The following is a 20,379-nucleotide window of genomic DNA, read 5'->3' on the forward strand; positions in this document are numbered from 1 at the left end:
AGACTAGCACATCTGACCCTAAACCCTGGGAGATGCTCCCTACACCAGCCTTACCTAGAAGCTCACAATTGCCTTTCACAAAAGCAGCTACAGCAGATACACTTGTATTTCAAAGGCAAGAAAGCGGTCTAAAGAAATGAAAAATTGTTTCCAGGGACACCGAGAAAGTGTTTCCCTTTCCTTCTCTTTGCCTTTATAATATGTAAGAAAAATATTAATAATCAGTTTTCGTCTATACTGTGCGCAATCCCTATAGTTGGGGCGGGGGAGGCATAAGCAAACACTCTCAGTATGCAGAAGTGGAAGGATGAGATGGGTGTAATGTTAGTTTAAATCTCAGATGCACCAACTTGAAATTTCTTTAAAAAAGAGTCTTTCTGCTTCCTTGGCCCCTCCCCTAGCAAGTTTCCTCTCTTAGCCGAAGTCCATCCTATGGATTTGGAAGGATTTAAATGTAAAGAAATATTTGGTGGTGGTGCGGTGGGGGAGATAATATACCCTTTGTGCTGGACTTCTGTACCAGTGTCAACTTATCCCTAAGTACTGGGGGAAATCAGGGCTGTAAAGGGATGTCAGCTGTAAAACTTCCATTCACTTTAGTGGGGACAAGACTTCACTCAACCACCATAATCAATCTAGGCTAACAAAAGCCTCATTTGAATAATCACATCTCTCTTGACATCTTTTAAATATTTAAACAGAAAATCAGCTGGTACAGTTAGGAGTGCCAACATACACAACCTGGATGGACAGACAGCTCTCGGCAGAAGGTAGTTTGGAGTAGAAGAGGGCAAAATATTTTTTCTGGGAAAAAAAAAAAAAAAAAAATCACCAAAAATGCAGGTTTGGGAGTTACCAAAGCTAATCTGTAAATTCAAGTCAAATTCACGTCACTGTTGCCTGAAAAACAAAAAGGCGGGGGTTTAGAAAGTAGGGGTGTAGGTTGTAGCCGTGTTGGTCTAAGGCCATAGGCAGACAAGGTTCCTTGGGTGAATCTGTTGCAAAATGTTCTAAAGTAACTTTGTTTCAAATGCTTTTGTTTCAAAACAATACCCCTTTTTGGGCAGAAGAAAGTTAAACCGAAGTGAACAAAACATTTCAATTTCTGTTATATCATTTTGCTGGATGGCCTAAAAACAATTTTTTTTTAATTAAAAAATAAATAAAAATTGAAGTTTGTCCAGCAAAACAGATATCTCCATTATTCTCATAGCTCTACTCTTGAAGTTAAACAATAATATTCAACAAAATTGTTTCTGTTCTCACATCTGCCAAAGACTGTGCAACCTTAGGCATGTCACTTAATCTCCTTTGTGCTTTTTAGATTCCCACCAGCATAGCACTTTCCTACCTCAGAATTACAAAAACATTATGAAAAGGAGCCAACTAATGTCTGAGAAGATCTCGAATGTTATGGTGATGCATGCCATAAAAAAGCCAACAGATGACATGCTTTTCTACAAAAACTTTTGAAATTCCCTCGCTGTCGTTCCCTCCCATTAGTTTGGTAGGCTGTCAACTATACTGATGTGGTTTTAAACTGAAAAGAAGAACTACTGAAATATAGGTGGGGGAAAAAAGATTATGTACAAAAGGAAACTACTTGCTGCTCTTTCATAAACTTATACAAGAATTAACTCAGAATGATACAAAATGCCTATTTAAATACTGGGCTGGCTTATGGCCTGTAATGTGATCTGATGCATTGTAAGCAACATCTTGACACAATGCATGCGGTAAACACAATGCCATATTATCAGACAATAAGTGTACTAAATCCACAGTAAAGCCTGAGCCTTTTGTACTTTATGCTCCAGTACTTTTCTCTCTTCTAAGTTACAAGTACATAAATGAAAACAAACTTAGACAAGCACAGGATTGTTCATATCCTATCAGAGGTTTCATTTAATATTTCCCTACCAATTAAATGTTGCAGAGCCAGACAAAAACCGTAATACTTTCACAGTTCAGAGTATTAAAAACAATTCTAAACAAATAGTATTCCTGTGATTGGACCCAATCCTCCCAGCAATCAGGTTGGCTTTTTCAATTTTTTTTGTTCCCTTTGAAGCTCTTTTACTCCCATGCCATGTTACTTAACTGCACTTAGCACATAGTCTAATGATCATGTTTTCATTCCCGCCACCTTCTTTTCTGAATCTCTTCTTAATTATAAAATAACACCATTTCAAGAAGACATGTTTGAAATCTTCCTCTGCAATGAGACGTAGTTGGTTTTTTTCTATATATGTTTTTTGGGGGTGGGGGAGATAAGCAAACACTCTCACTATGCAGAAGTGGAAGGATGAGATAGGTGTCATGTTAGTTCGTAAAACTTTTATAAGAACAAGAACAAACTTTTATATATATATGTATATAAAAGAACAAACTACGTTCCACTGCAGAGGAAGATTTCAAACGTGCTCTTGAAATGGTGTTATATATATATATATATATATAGTTGAGAGAGAGTGGGGTGGGGAGGGAGAGAGAGTTGTTAATTTGTTTTGTTTTCACATTGTGTTTTCTACAAATGGTTGCGTAGCCATAGTCAGACGGAGACAGGCAATTCAGCTGTGCCTCATACAATAGGTAGCAATGTCTCAATTCTCACTAATACTTCTCTTCGAGTTCGATTTTTATATGCAATAAACACCCATGCATGCAAATATGGTCAGTGCTGTTTACATCTTTATAGACTACCTGGACCTTGGACATGCCCTTATCCTTCTGTAATGGCTGCATAAACTTACAGTGGGTGGGCAGCTAAGAGTAGGCAGCGTGGGGGTCTTTGCTCTACCTGCTAGTCCCTCTACGAGGACTAAAGTAGAGGGAACAGCATAGAGGTTCAGCAATTTACTTCTAATAGTGAGTTATTGCCTTCCCCGCCTCAGGAGCAAGGAGGAAGCAGAAGAGACATGAGTCCTCCTGGGATTGTTTTTGTCCTATTGTAGTCCAGAAACACCTTCTCATGCATTAGTCTCTATATCTGAAAAGAGGAATAGTGCTTAATGGATATACCAGCCAAAGGTATTTTTGCATGACTTAAATGACTACGGTCTTTGATGTCCTCTGGTACAAGGCAGGTGCATCTACATGTGCAATCAATACGATGGGATAAACGCCGAAGGTCTTTGAGCCGGAGTACACTGCTTCTGGGTGCAGCATCTACATGTGTGCCTAAGACAACAGCACTTTGGGTCAGAGTGGAGCAGACCCAGGCTGGCAGAGAGCATGGGGAATGCTCTGGTGGCGCCAGAGGCTCTGGCAGGATCTGGGGGTCTGGCCCCTGGCTGGGAGGGCTGATTGGGTGCAATTTGTACCCAGTGTCCCTGTCTACACATGCATTTCATTGCACTTAATGACTCTGGTGTAAAATAGTCCAGCCCCTGACAGTACTATCTTATGGCAGAGTTAATTAGCTTATTATGCCCTAACACCAGTGACACCTTACCGCAGAGCTAATTAGTCAACTCTGCTGTAAAGCGCCTGTGTAGATGTTACATAAAAACAAAGTATTCTGACTTTGACTAGCATGCAGCCAAGAACCCATGTTCAGACTGCTTGCTACTATGTAGACTAAGTCCCAGCAGCTCCTTCTCTGCTCTGATGTACATAACTGCCCTGCTGCAGACTTCATCCCAACAGCAATACCTATTTGGAAGTTCAGTACAGTTCAGTGAGATGCTTATTTTAGTGAGATTACTGAAAAGAAATATTGGCGCTTCCAGTGCTCTAAAGAAAAAAAACTGAACAGATAATTCAGATTAGAAAACATTACATTTCTAGCACTAGGTATTCAGAAGGATACTACCTGTTGCCTAAAAAAACCTGGGAGCATTACAAGGCGTCTTATACACTCAGGGCTGGATCCTTCCTGAATGCATGCAGGTCACGCATTGCAGCTTATCTTGTAAAATTAGCCTCTCTGCAGCCAACCCAGTAGGATATTTTGCAAGACATAGTGATACAAGCTTGTAAAACTGAAGGCAGGACTGAAACTTTCATAGCCTAGTCCAGGGGTGGGTAACCTGTGGCACGGGTAGTCTCTGTGTCAGGGACACAGAAGAGCATGGAGGAAACAGGGGGGCACAACTGCAGATAAAGCAAGGAACAGAAAGCAAAGTAGCAGATCAGGCAGGAGAAGGAGATTGGAGTGGCACCTGGGGTGGGGGGAGGCTTAGTTTGTGCCACACTTGCCAGAAAGGCTGCCCCCCTCCCTCCCCCAAGTCTATATAGGCAGACCGGATTTATATATTGGCAGACCGTCTTGCTGACCATCCAACAGGACCTCTGTTGAACTTCACTTCAAGTTTTGGATGGTCAGCATCTCTGCAAATCAAACCTGTGCTGCATCATAAAATATGTTTTACAGAAAGTACACATTATACACACACCCACACGCCTACCCTGAGTGAAATGCATATCACAGTTCACCCTCGCTTTTTCAGCTGATGAAGCTTAGGTCTTGGTGTAGGATGGAGTCCATCGTGCATTCCCTCTGCCCAGGTCATCTGGGGGATTGTGGTGCTCCCTCATCATAGACCGTTGGGCCGCTGGATCTGACATAAAGGGGCAAAGTAAGGCATAGTTGAAACTGAAGACCCTGCGTGGACAGCCTATACCCAGATAAATTTCAGTTTATGTCCATGAGTCAGAGAGAGATTTTCAAGCAAGTTGGTCATATAGTTAAGTGTTTGCAGGATCAAGCCCTGAGATTGAAGCCACTCTAGGACAAAGACCTTTGTCTTCCTACTGGTCTCTAATGCACCTAGCATACGGTTAGTGCTATAATAAATAATAATAATCTGCTAGCATTAGTTGGGCATCTCCATCATGATCAATTTCCTGCTGTTGCAGAAGAGTGAGTGTTGGTGGACTTTGATCCTTCCGAGATTTTATGTTTCTATCATAAGAGAATCATAGCACATAAGCACATTTTTTACTAATGCAGTAAGGTGGCAATATATATTGCACTGACATAAAATGAATATTAAAAGGGATTGAAAACCATTCTTACATGATGTAAAATAAAAAAAAAAAAGAACCCTAAGAACTAGATAGTCGCTATTCGAATGGCTTCTTTACAGATTAAAAAGGTAGAATCCTTTGGGAGGGGAAACCTTGGTGTCAAAAATGGATGCTAAAATATTTTTAAATGTATTTGGGTGGGTGTGTGTGTGCACATGTGGATGTGTGCAGTACAGATGTGCATGCACACACACACACAGAGGAAAAAACATAATTTTCTTCCTCCCTCGCTCCCATTCACACACATACACACTGTTGCGCTCCTCTTAATAATATATGGCACAACTCCTGAATGCTGGAAGATTCACTTGAGAGCAGGAGAGAGAGAGAAAGCAAGAGAAAGAGATAGAGAGATATCTCTAGTGTGTTTGCATAAAACAGACAGGTGATTGTGAGAAAAGATAGAAGACTAAACTTTTTTTTGCATAATTTGTTGGAAGACAGCAGCTCGTACACGTGACACTTATGATTTATGACAGTTCCATCTTTTTTCATCTCTCCACAAATTGTATTAAATTAATTATTTCAAATTAGGTCCTGAATAGTTCTCGTTACTCCTGTTTTGTTGTACCCTTGCCAATCTGATATGTTCCAGTTTGCTGACATAATGTGGCTCATGTTCTTACAGGTCCTGTAGCTATTTCACTTGGAAGGTCTGTAACTGCTGTAAGCAATGATCAAAGGATCGCTACAAACTCTGTCCAAGGATGAAAAACTTGAACCCTTCTATGATGAAAACATTTCTTCAAAGGTTTCTCTTTGTACGCATGTTGATTGCTGATATACATAATGGGATCTTGGGAAAAATACCGAGCTGCCCTGAACCTCTGAGAATGAAAGTATAAAATATGAGGGATCTAATAAATCCATTGCATGACCCCGTGTCTCTTTTGGCTTAAAGAATGAAATGCTATTGTGAGTAGAATGCATGCTTACACATTTTTCCCTAAAGCATGACAGCATAGATGTATTAAACATGCTTTTAGTTGTCTCTGGACTGCATAATGTATTGGTCTGTCATGGACATCTCCAACACATTTCAATTTGACTTCAACCTCACCAGCACAAAATCTTGACAGTGACTAGTCATAGACAATGTAGACATTATGCAGTGCATTAAATGATGTAAGGTAAGTGCAAATGGGCTAACAGGCTAACTCTGCGACACTATATAGACTGTGTCCAAAAGGCTTTTTGCAAACTCCCACTTTGGTTATTAACAGGTGCATCTTACAAATACTGTGCAAAGACAGTATATTGACGTGCTGGTTCCAGATCTTCACCTGCCTGGCTGGCAACCGAGTAGCTCGAGCTGATTGTAACGCATGGAAAGATTTGCATTTCTAGAAACTTTACTTTAAGAGACACTGGCTGCACTTTAGCTACTTCAAAGTTATTTTTGTGGCCCTGGTCACCATATCTGAGAGACAATTTAACTGATCTGTTAGGGTCACATACTACCCTGATCCAGATTCAGAAGTCCCACAACCTGGGGCTATACTGGTGAATTCAAGACCGTGAATAACCCCCAAATTGCCATTACAGCAACCAGAACAACAGTGTGTGAAGTGTTAGGACCCAGATCCATTCTTAGAAACCCCTAGATAATTTTGGTGCTTAAGATTTAAAGGAGCAATTGGAAAAAATGCTCAATTCTCAGGGTGAATGCTGGAATTGTATTTAGACCAAGTCAGATATTTTCAAGCACATATATATCTGTATCCATAACTCAAACAAATGTCTTTATCCTGTCCCCCCCTCCCAGATACAGCAATTAGTATCATTCAATTGGGGTCAATATGTACAAATTTGATGTTAAAAAAAGATACAGATACTAAATCCAAGAATAGAAATGTACCATGACGTTGCCTTCAGATTTCTGTTCTGAGAACAGTAAAATCAACATTTTCTACTACTTTAATTCTTGAAGATGTATTTTTATATTTCTTTTAATCTGTTCTTTTTATGTACCTGCCTTTAAATTTCCTCGTCAAATATAAATAAAACGATGCGTCTCTAGTTGATGATCTAAACATATTACATATATAATGAGTGTTTATTTCCTTTAAAGTCTTACCAGTATACTTTGCTTCAATTAAATTACATCAGCCAGTAAGAGAACAAAATATAAATCAACTGCCTAAATTCCAAAATATAACTAAGTTATATATTCACTTAAAAGAATGAAAAATTCTTCTCAGCATTGTTTTAGCTGGTAGCTATACTCAACATTTTACCGTTGTTTATTCTTTAATAACTAATCATCCTTCTTGGTCTTTCAAAAGTTCCTGGCATTTCACTAGTTTACACATTGATTGAATACTGTTCCCAGAACTGCAGGTGGCACGGTGCCAAATGCTGTGATAATCAGCTGGAAGATTTATTCCAGTCGAGAAGCGTTATAAACATAAGGATTCATAAGGCTCCGTGTTGGAAATGAATACTGATGCTTTCTTTGAGATGGCTGAAAACTTTTCTTGTGAGTCTTCAATACGAGACAATGACAGTCTTTACGATCTCCTTCTATATGCAGGCTTTGATTTGAAAAACACATTCATTAAACCTGATTTGATATAAGTATTAATAACGATCAGAGGTTTTTAACAAATTAAAATATAATTTTACAGTAGCATATGCAGAGCAAATTGTACGTGAAAAAAAAAAAAAAAAACCTTAAGGAAATTCATGGATTAACTACTGTGCATATGATCAGGCACATTTGCTGCAACAGGATATATTATTATACTAGTAGATGGGTGGAGAGAGAATACAAAGGAAGCAGAAAAAATTCAAAGGGAAGCAGCTGGCAGGTAAATGCACTCAGCCAGAAAGGAATAATAAGGAGAAAGGCAGTGAGTGGAAAAACGGAAAGGATAGTAATTTTGTAAATGAAGAAATAAAAAGTAAAGAGAAATGTAAGCTTGAGTTGGGAACACTAGGGGAAACCCCCCCCCCCGATTACAGAACAGCAAGTATGTGTACTTAAAAACCAATGAGGTGCAATTTGCTTACTGGAATATGACTGCAATGGTAAACCTGTAACGTTACGTGGGATACGATGAAAGACGAGAGACTTAAATTAAGAGCCAGAAGCGTGACAATATCAGGGATGCCATAAATAATGACTAAATGACACATCAGATGTATACTCGAGTCAAAAGAATTTATGCTGAAGTTCAAAGCAACAGGAAAACACACAAGACCATTTAATCCCTGGTGCGCGTGCTGTCATCAGTCAGGTGAGATCAAGGGTAAAGTTGGTCCATATCAATAGCAAAGCTCCAATTTTCAAAACTGCCTAGCAGCTCTGGGTGCCCCAGTTTTGCATGTGGGTGTCCAACTTGAAAGACATCAGAAGGTCCTCGGGGGGTTTCAATATTTACAACAACCTCAGTATTTTTTCCTCGGAGGACAGTGCCTGCGCTCCCAGCGAAAACAGTTTGGAGAGGGTCTGAGTCTCAGCAACTAATATGTAAAAATCCTCGGGAAAAACGGTACTCCACACAAACAGCTGGCAAAAGCTGCACCATCCAAAACCAGCGGCAGTCATTATATATTTACTTGGAAAAGGTAGGTGGGGGGAGGTTGCTCAGTCATTTCCCCGTATTTTTGATACAGAAAGATTGCTAGACTTTTAACAACATTTGTGAGAGTTTATGGGGCATCATTAGCAGGAGTAACTTGAATTTCCATAAAAATGTAGATGCTCAAAGCTGCCACAGTGTTGTGAAACAGTTAGACGGAATTATGGCAGTTGTAGTGTATGAATTATGGAAGTAGGTAGCTGTTATGTGCCAGCAACATCTGACATTCCTCTACAGGCCCATTTCCCTAAACAATCATTGTTTACAGTTTGAGATTACCAGAAGCCTCACGAAAAGCAGTCAGCTGCAAGGGAAATCTTAGTAAAAAGCAGACAGAGAAGAGAAATCTAGTCACAATTTATTCAGCAAAAAGAAAACACAAACATTTTCATATGCAAACATTTTGAGTCACATGAAGGAATAACATGCAACAGCAAAGACCTGAATTGGCTGGATGAGTGTGTGTTTGGAAAGCTGCTATACATTTGCTGCAACAAAAAAAAAAAAAAGGAAAGTATAAGGGGGTGAGGTGACATGAATTACAATGCTGTGTATATAAGGAAAAAAGAGTTTGTTGGCAGTTTCCCCCCCCATCTTTTTTAAAAATGATAGCTATAAGAATGAATTAATGGCCTGTCATTAGAAAGAATAAGACAGTTTAAAACACAGTCCAGTTTGAAGTTAGGCTGTCTAGACTTGTCAGTTTTATGCACTTGAGTTGCCTTTGTTACAGGTTATAAGGGTGTAAAAGCAAGCAAGGAGTCGGGAATCGCAACACCCGAACTCTAAACAATGAAAAAGTCAAAGAAGCACAGCCAACTAGTCTTTTTTTCCCCAAATAGGGACAAAGCATCAACAATCTGATATTCTTATGAAAAAGATTATCATAGAAACAGGAAATGGCACACTATGCATCTATTGTCTTGTCAACGAGTTAATGAGAACAGGAAGTGGTAAGATCATACTTAAGTAGTCATCTTGCACGTTTGTTTGGATGCCAAAGAATGGAGGTTGTTGGACATACGTGAGAAAGCAAAGGGGAAAAAAAAATACAAGCAGAATAAGGTTGCACTGACTATAATTGAACACGCTCCAGAAGAAAATACCATGCTCAGTCATTTAACAGGCAGATTCTTAAGATGGATTCCAAAACAATTGTTTATTTTATATCTCTATAGTCACATATCCAATTTTTTCTGAAACTGAGGTCTCTGTATAGAGGGAATTAGACCTGGTTAGATTTAATGACATTTACCATCCATTTTGGACTCTATGGGTTTCATCTGGCTCTTGAGTTAACGCACATAACTTTAATAAACATTATTAAGTTGCTTAAACAGGTAACTTTTAAAAAAAATCTAGGAACCTGGTTAGGGTCAGTAGGGAATATTAGATCACCTGATCTTAAAAAGTGGACAGGAGTTCAGTTTGACACACACAACCAGATATCGAGCCCAAACACATTAGTTAGGGATAAGCCTTTAGGCTAAACCATGTATACGGGCAGGAAACAAGAAAGTCCACAGTATTACCCATCTCAGAGACCCCTGAAATAGTAAGGAACTGACTGGAAGAGATCTATGTAAAGGATCTCCACAGGCATATCATGTGCTTTGGTGTAGAGGAAGATGAAAATCCAAAGGTCACTGCCAATCTGACCTGCCGAAAATTACTTTGTATCTCCTTCTGGTAATTAGTATGACCTGTAACGGGTAAACAAGATGTACCGGCCAAACACTGAAGAAAAAAGATGTCTGTACCATCTCCCAGAGCTAGTCTAATAGATATATATTTATTTTTAGCAGTGGTCAATCTTAAATGATTCAGGGAAAGTAAGAAAACAAACAAACCAGCACACATCTAGCCAACGGCACGCTAGAGGACAAAAATCCCTCTTGACGATGATAAGCTGTACTCCCCAGGTATGAGATTTGATTATATTTATTGCCTTCATGCAGAGCTGAAGATGCAAGTATGCTGAGCACAAGACAGGTAATCCTACTCCTCCCCAAAGACCAGGAAAGGAAGGAAGGGGGATTTGTAGATGCACAGATGCCAGGTCGGTGCGGGTTGTAGAGGGCGGGGGAAATTACGTGACAATCCAGCTTGATCCTTGCCCTTCCCCACACATCACACAGGTTGAATTGTTTTAAAATGGATAGCCAAGCTCATTTTTAAATATTCCAAATGACAGCAAACTCACCTCTTACCCTGGTAAGCGATTCCAATGTTTAATTATCCTCAAAGCTAAGAAATTGAGTTTAATTTCAAAATTGAATTTGTTTCACTTCAACTTCCAGGCATTAGATTTTGTTATGGCTTGGTCAGCAAAATTAAAAAGCTCCCCTCCCCTCATTAAATATATTTTCCAACCCAAAGTACCTATACGTAATAGCTAAGTTGCCTCTTGAAGCTTTACTTCTGTAAGCTGAACAAACTTGCTCTTTAGGCCTTACCTGGCAAGGCTGACTGTCCAACTCTGCATGGGTTTTGCAGTCCACCTTTCAATTCTCTCGAGTGGTTTCGCATCCTTCTCAAAGCGTGGACACCAGAAATGGACACGGTATTTTAGCAGCAATCTTATCGATGCTGTGTACAGTAAGTGCACAGCACTTCCCAACTTCTCCTCAAAATGACCAAACACTACATTATTGTTTCCCCAGTAATTCATCTCATTCTTGTGCAGCACTGAAGCCCACCCTCCCCCCACCCCCGATCTTGACCACTAACTGAACTAATCCATTAAAACAGTGAATACCGTTTCCATTATTCAGCATCCCTGGTCTACACTATAAGGAAAGTAGTCAGTGGGTGAAAAAAACACTGCATGCTACAAACTTTGGTTTACAATAGCATCCGTTAGAAGCTCAGTTAGAGACTAGATGTTTTTTACATTATAAACTCAAAGTCAGCCTAGTCCTCCGACAGCCCCCAAGATCACGAGAGGTATAATACGAGATGAAACAGTAGCTTAACATCAAGTTTGCACTGGGCTATTTACTCTAAGATGTGCAAAGGGCATCTTCTATAAGAGCTAGGATCTGGGCCGTGTTTTTGCTGCTATTCAATTAACTTTTTTAAACTCAGACAAATGACATCAAATCATTAGAAAAACTATTATGGGGAAGTTATGAATGTCTAAGATTCCTAGTTTGCATTTTGATTCACATTTAAAATATTGATTCCATCAAAGAGGGAAGAACTGTCAGTATCCACAGAAGGATTATCCAGAATATGAGCTCTCCAAAGGGAACTATGCAAAAAGATTTATTTCTTTATTTGTTTGTTGAAGGGGGTGAAGTGTCATATTTCATTTTCTTTGTCGTCCAATCAATGGGTTTTATTAATCTCATTACAACATGGTGCATCTATTGATGTCATTTCAGTACTGTGTAATGAAACAAATCAGAAAGTACTTGAGGAATCTTTGTTAACAAATCACAGGTCATTATACTTAAGGATGATGGATATTTTTTTCCAAACATTTTCTTTTCCAATTTAATAAGCTGGCAGTGCACGGTTTATTGATATGCTTTTATTTTCAAGGGTGAAACAAAGATTTCCTTAAACACTGTACTGTAGATATAGCAACAACAATGTCTGGGGACATAATTTACAACCATCTATATTTCAAGCTACTGTAAATATAGCGGCGTACAAAAGTTTGCTGCATGTAACAACATTTTCCCTTCTTGAGTATAGAATACAAGGTATACTTACAGACGCCAACTCCAAAGTAGTGTAATGTAGCATGACGTAGACATTGAATTTAAAGATCGAGATTAGGTAGGACTCCAAACAGTGAATTGACACAATATGCCATGGCTTCAAGACTTATGTTAGTACTCCTTATTAACCACCTCCATGTTTTAGCCCATGTCATGTTGGCCAGTGACTTCAAGAAATGACGCCTCACTGCACACACTGTCAAGCACCCGCCTTCCCAGTGATGGCCCAGCATAGGCCCTTCGGTTGCCCAAAGAGGCACAGGTCATCAGCTGGAACTCCTGGATCAAGATTAGCATGATCTCCATGCATTGGGATAGCCAGGTTTGCATCAGAGGTGAACAATGCATACTAATAGGTTTCATTTGTGTCTTGTTAGCAAGGAAGTTGTGCCTGACAATCAGCCAACACATAAATGTTGCGCAGGGAAAGAACTGATTTATGTGGTTCATCTGCCCTCATTTTAAAGCCACTTGAACAAGAGGTTTGAAAAGTCACCTCCATTTCTGAATAGTTTATAGTCAACCAATTACTGCACTCTAATAAACCACCTGAGTATTTTACATCTGTAAAAGATGCCTCAGACCAGTTCATTGGATACTCCCCCTCTTTACCCTGCATTTAATATAAATGGGGCAAAGTCAATTGAAATAATAAAATAGACCTTCATCCATTTACATCTCTACAAAATTCTGGTTCTACAGGCTCTAGATAGGTTTTACATTTTATTTTATTTTTAGGACCAAAGGTGTTTATAAATGTGATATGAGATTCCTTGTCACTGAATATTTTCAGAAATCTCTAGTGTGACTGAATCATGTTTGCCTAGTGTGCATACTGACTGCAGAGAAGTATGGGTCTTTGCTGTCTACTTCCCTACCTACTAGCAAAAATGCTCATGAAGCACCCCATAATTCAATTATAAGTACCTTCAGGAACCTTCTAATTATATGTTAGCAGGTCAGGAATGAAATAGCCATGCTACCCTTTAGTCTGGGATAACAGACTTGAAACACAGAACAGAAAAGTTCATCTGCTCATTAAGAGGCCAAGAGGAACACAGTTAAAAGCTGCAGTGAGCTGTTTTGTTACAGATCTGAGTATCTGTGGAGCGACCCTCCTAAAGGTAGTAAAGTTAGCAGGCTCTTTCTTTTTTTCCTTTTCCACACTGGTTAAGCAAAGAATGAGCAACCAGTTAAGGAGGTGGGAATCGTTTATTATTTCATTTGTTTTATCTCAAAGTGAATTCAGATGTGGAAGGTGCCCAGGTTTGCAAGATCAGAACAAAAATACCTCTAGAAACACAAGCAGAGTATTTTTCTTAGAGGTTTCTGCACTGGCCTTAATTAAATCTTCCAGACGCTTGCAGGGCTTAAAAAAAAAAAAGAAGATACAAAACAAGAATGTGTCCATCATGCAGTTTTTCTAAGCTCTGACAGCTCTAAATGCAGGCAGCTGCAGTACAAGCTTGTCCTCAAATCCTTGACAATGACCTTAACCTTGGGGTGAAAGATAATGTAGTTGCTATGCTCATTTTGCACAGAGTGTCTACTGATCAGAAGCTCGTGGCAAAATATGTATATTTCTACTTATGATATAGACCATTGTTCGCTGGCAACTCAAGTGATACCACAACATTATCTCTATGACAGTTTGGATTTTTTTTTTTTTTAAATGTGAAAGAATGGCATGAATTCAAAACAAACCATCACTGCAACATCTAGACAAATGACTTTGTAATGCTTTCTGAATTAACCCCTCCATAGCTGCATGGTTGTACCATTTTTTTTGGTAAAAAAAAAAAAGGTTTTTATGTACATTATCTTCTGTAATTTATTCCAAGACTGGGCTGGGCTTGCAATATAGCATGGTTTCTGTTATGCTTCACACAAAATCCTTGGCTGGTATAAAACTGTCACCACTTAATTGACTTCAGTGATGCTATGACAATTCACAGTAGCAGAGGATCTGCCTCAGAGGGTTATATAAAGGCGCACACAACCTTCAGCTCCTGAAAGGGAGGACGACTAATCAGAGCTTTCAATAGCAAATGCCACCACTTTCTATTTATATTGCATGTACACAACTCCCCAAAAGAAATTTTAACATTATTAGGTCTCAAGATCTAAATACAACATTATTAGGTTTCAAGATCTAGCACTCGAAAAAAAAAAATGTCTAAACACCAATTTATGGTGACCCATGCTCCCAATGCATACGAATCATTACAGTCTTTAATTAAATGCTCCCATACTTTTTCCCCCATGGGATCCCTTCCCTCATCCAATTCACAGAATGGACGGCATCCACTTCGACAGCTATCTATCCAGCATTTAGTTTCCATTTCATAGTTCATTGTGCGAGTCCAGTCCTGATTTCTTCACACTATTCAGACTTGCTCAGAAGGTCGAATTATTAGCTTCCTCCAACTTTTCTATGGCGCTCGTCAGTATAGTATCCAAGCGCTTCACAAACTTTAACCTTCACAACACCTCTATGAACGACAGGAGTGGTATTGTTCTCATTTAAGAGATGGGGAGCTTAAGAGATTAAGGTCAGAAGTTTCCACTAATTTTAGGTGCCCATTTTGAGATTTTTCACAGTACTTAGAATTAAGTAGCATTTACTACTGGTAGGTCTAAGCACAGCAATCATTGGCTTCAGTTACAGCTCGGATGGTACAGGGTCAAGTCGGGTCGTAGAAAACAAGGCAGACACATTAAGTGACCACCTGTGAAAAGTTTGGTTTACAAAGATTTGCCCACCAGCACACAGGAACTTGGTGGCAGAGGCAAAGACAGAATCCAGGTCTCCAGGACAGCATTCAGCTGCCTAAACTGTGATCAGATCATTATTCCCCTTCTTCCAGTCTGCTGCCTCATTGCCTGCATACCACAGGATCCTACACAAAACAGACTCTTTAACTACTCACCGCTCATACATTCCCAGAGCTGCTCCAATCTGTGTAATAAATCAGGCTAGATCCCGTGGAAAAAAAAAATAAGAGCATGTTTACCATAATTAGAGACCGTATCAGAAATGCATACAGGCACGCACAAAGAAGCCGATCTGAGGTTGCATAGGCAAGTCCAATTCTGATATTTCTTATCTTGAATGCAAAGTATTACTTAAAAACAGGTAACCAGGAAATTCTGACTCAGAGGAAAAACACTTATTTTCTAAGAACATCCTGAACCAGAATGATAAGGCGCACACGAACCCGTATAGCATGTGCTTACAACTAGAGTTGTGAAAATAATCGAGTTTGCATTTCAGTGGCTGAACAAGACAAAACAGAAGTTGAAAGAAACCAAACTTATTTGGAGACAACAAAAACAACAACAACAAGAAAAAAATTTCAGTTCTCTCACCAAAATGAAAACCTGAAGCACATTTTCATTTGGGGCTGAAGGGGTTCCCCCCTCTAATTTTCAAGTGACCTTTAGTTAAATTTGGTCTTGAAGCATTGTTTCAAATGAAAACCCCAACTATGCCATTTAAAAATGTCAAAAAGTTTAGAATTTGCCAATGTTTTTCAACTTCAGCTATTAGCAACATTTGACTGAAATTCATGGATGGCTTCAGTAAGCCTAAAACTGCCTGGGTTTTTTTTGCAAATAAATTATTCATAGAAAATATTTTCTGACTGTACTAAAAATGAATTTAACATTAAGAGGGTTATAGTAAAAGAAGGTATATAATATATATCATACTCTTATAAACCTTAATCTTAAAACAGCCACATTTTCAAACAGTGCCAAGTATGAACTTAAGCATGCACTTTTTACTAATATGCACCCAAGCAGACACAATTATCCATTTCCCTGTACCGACATGAGGAGATAAACACATGAAGCTGTGCATTCACAAACTTCACGTGAACATATTGGAAGGTTGCTTTGAAAATATGCCCTAAAGAGACCAAAACATGAAACAGTTTAGGTTTAAGAACTACTTTGAGAAGTGTCAACACTTCATATTTGTTATAAATAATGTAGCTTTATGTCAGCAGGTCTACTTCTTGTAAAAGCGCTGCCTCCCTTTGCAACCAGAAAAGCTGGGAAGTGTGAAGATACGATCTTAGGCTAAGTACAGACAGTCAAAAAGCCCGAGGTGAAAGCAATCAAATCTAGGTGGGTTTTTGTTAGCGGCATAGGTTAGATCAGGGGTGAACAGAACATACATTCACCCTTTGGCGGGAGGCACATGGGCTGCCTGTACTGGCTGAGCACCAGCAGGTTGTGGGTGCTCCCAGACACCTCCCAGTGGGCTCCCCAGGCTGCCAGCGACTGCAGCCCACCCAGATGCCTCCATGAACGGGACCTGACTGCTGGGCACAGCCAAGCAGCTCCCCCCACCACCCCTGTGCCTGCCACCACACCACCAACCCAGACCATCATGTGCACCGAGTTCGGGCTCAGCTTGCAGCTGCTTTCACTGTGCTGACTCCGCTGTGAGACAGCCTAGGGATGGGGTCAGCTGGACACTTGACCAGAACAACCAAACACAGGCCAGCTGCTAGTGTGCTTCCCTGTGAGGAGGGGATAACAGGCGGTTGCAAAAGCACCTGGGATGCTGGAGGACAGCGATCTAACTTGAGTCGGTAGGAGAAGTTCAATAAATCAGTCTAACCTAAACCGATTAAGTCTGATCCAGGTCTATCTTAGGTTAAAAATGGTTCTGCCATTTTTAAACCAGTCCATGTGCACTGAACTTCTGCGGCACTTGTACACGAGCGCTGAGGCTGCTCCGACGCCCTGGATTTCCAGACCGTCAGAACAGACTTGATCCATCGAGTCTGCTGGAGCGTGGCCACGTGTTTTTAACGTGTCCCTGCACTTAAAAATGGTGGGGGCACTTGAACTAAAGCTCATCAAACAAGCTTTAGTTCAAGCACCCCCGCTGCCATTTTAAAATGTAGGGACTCTGGTACATGAGACGAGGCAGCACTTTAATTAGAGCAGCTCTTGGAGCCACTCCTATAAAAGCACGCCCCACCCCTCCACCCCTAGAGCACATGTAAAAGTGACCCCACTATGTTACAGATATAGACCGCTTATACTGGTATAATGTCCCAATTATAGACCCAATTTGTGTCCATGCCAGCCCCATAGTAATAAGTGCACGTGAGTAAGTGCCTGATTGTAGACTCTAGATCTTAAAGTTAGAAGTATGCTGTAGAAATCTAAAAAAAAAAAAGTCGATGAATAAAGGGTTAATCTACAGATTTCTAATGCCTTTGCTGGTAGTTTTTCACTCTCAAGAATTCTTCTAATTTTACTATCAAAGTATTATCTGTTGGTGGGTTTCCCCTTGCCTCCCACTGAAAGATTCTTGTATCTGAATCATTTCCAAGAATTTGGTTCTACGGCAGAGCATTTGAACTAATGCAAATTATTTGGTTTCATTTTGCTTTTTCTTTCTCTATTAACCAGAAATCTAACATTCAAATAAGCAGCACAATAGCAATCAAAACAGATCATTTTCAACTGGAAAAGTGTTAGTGTAAGAGACTGTTAGACATATTTTATAAACTTCTACCAATGAACTTTGAATTACCCTGCCCCTTTCATATTTTCCAGTTAACATACATACATCTGCTCCTGCCATGTAATCAACTGATTGTTACACAAGCATTTTCTAAAGCTATGACAAACTCAGATTTATGAGGTCAAGAAGTTCAGACTTAATCCATTCAATAGCTGCAATTTATCGTCTGATGATAATTGTATACACAAACATTGTAATGATTTAGATGACATAGTGTAAAGATGAAATCCGTTTATTTTAAAAGGGTTTCTAACCTCTAAAATATGTTGCCACGAACACCTTTCTAGGTCTGCTTTTAACAACATGGTTATTATTGTTTTATTGATCAGGATTTTATTACTGATTTGACACTTATATTTCACGCTAATCGAAAAAGGTGTAATTTTTCTACAAGAATATGACTGTAATTAATTATATCATTATTATGTTTTCAATGCATTCCATTTAAAAAGGTCTAGAAAGGAGTGCTTAATTTATCATACATGTATTATAAGGAATATGTAAACCTCTTTTAAACAGACAGAGAGCATGATCCTTTTGGAGATGATGGGATATGACATAGGCACTATATTTATAGATCCCTACCTCTGTAGTGACCTGATTTTATAGTGACAGCTATTTTGGAACGGGATAGTAAATTAGCTGCTTAGAAAGCCTAGATAGCTCACAATATTATCATTGGTTAGTCCTATAACGCTAATTAGCGGTCATTCTGTAATTCCTTCCTTCAATACATCAAGGAAACAATCAAGAGGCAGAGCACAGAGTAGTGTTGCAGAACAACATTGCAGTCCTCCAGTTTGCAAGTTCTGCAAATGATTAAATACTATTGCAAACCGACTTTACAATAGGCATAGACAACTGTTGCATTTATCTACCTTTCCCAACAGAAAACGATGCATTTGCTTGTAAACTTCATGTAGACTTTAACACATGCAGCTAAATGCAAAATTTAAAAATTGATCTTTGGTTTATTGCCATTGATCTTTTCACTTTTCTAAATGTAACTGTTTACTACTGGGAATAGGAACCCGTATATACATCAGCAGAATTTATGCTTTTGGCCAGCATAAACTTCACCAGGGACACTACTGTCCTTACTATATGCAACCAAAAGGACATGAACTGAAAGATTTCCTTCTATAATCACATACTGGACATTGTTCATGTTACGTAAACTCAACACATGCATTCAAATTCTATTAGCAATATTGCTTGCCTTTATTCAGTTTAATTGCCTTACTATAGATTTTCACTAATACTTTGTGGTAATGGTATTAATCCACATGCCTGATTCATGGGTGCAATAAAACATTATCAGTGCTCATAAAAACCACACCTTTAAGTTACAGCTATGGGTTTATAAACATACCAGTATAATTACCATACTGTAAGCTTGCAGACACTGGTATAATGATCATTATTGTTTCCCCAATTAAAATACATTACATCATCAGATTGTCCTACATATTCAGATCCCAACCTTGCAAGCACTTACGAATGAGTGTAACCTTGCACATGTGAGTAGGGCAAAGTATATGCTTAGGTATGGGCAAGATCCTGGCTTGTGGGTCCAGTTTTCCCTCCCCAGCAGCTATTGAGTAGTGTTTTACCCACAGATATTATGGAAATCAGTGGAACTCCACAGGGTTAAGGAACCTGTTTCCTAAGATGGGTTTCAGCAGAATGGTGGCAGAATGGGGTCCTAAATATTTAAAACAACCTATTTCAAGCTGACTAATTAAATATTGTATGTTTGGATTGGGGAAAAAACCAAAACACACAGGCTATTTTATAAAATATTAAATGAAATAAAATCAATAGCCGAGCTTGTTCTTGTGGTAATGATATCCAGATACCTTTGTTGCTTCACTGTTTTTAAGCAATGCTCAGGCTGACCCACATACGTTTGCCTTAGGAATCCTGATAAACAGTAAGGAACCTATAAAACATCTCTATAGATAAAAAATACTGAAACAGTTGGCACTTGGAAAGATTTGGCTTCATAAAGAACATGTCTGTGTTGAATATTTTAACTAATTGGGTGATGGAGAAATGCACTTCAGATTGCAGGATTTGTTGAGTACAACAGCAGTTGTTCTGCTGGAAATCCGGGAGAAGGGAGGTGCTTGCAATGTTGTATTGTAAGTGAGGTGCTTGCAATGTTGTATTGTAGTGAAATTAAGACGACAGTGAATTTTGTAACAAATTGTAATGCCTCACCTTCCAGACTAGGCAAGAGAATGCTGTAAAATACGCATAGTGCTTTTGGTTGTTAAAATATGTATTGCAAAAGGAAAAGCTTTTGCCTATGGAGGATGCCTTGCAATGCCATAGGAGGACACAGGCAATCACTGCTGGGGTCCTGGCCATTTCCGGTGCCTTGGCCTTTTATTCTGGACAGTAAACCGTGTGAAACCTCTGGGGCTTTATCTCCTTCTAGGCATGGGTCCCTGATGCCTCCTGAGTCTGGGAGGGCACCAGATCA

Source organism: Alligator sinensis, unplaced genomic scaffold (assembly GCF_000455745.1).
Source record: "Alligator sinensis unplaced genomic scaffold, ASM45574v1 scaffold121_1, whole genome shotgun sequence".
Taxonomy (NCBI): Eukaryota; Metazoa; Chordata; order Crocodylia; family Alligatoridae; genus Alligator; species Alligator sinensis.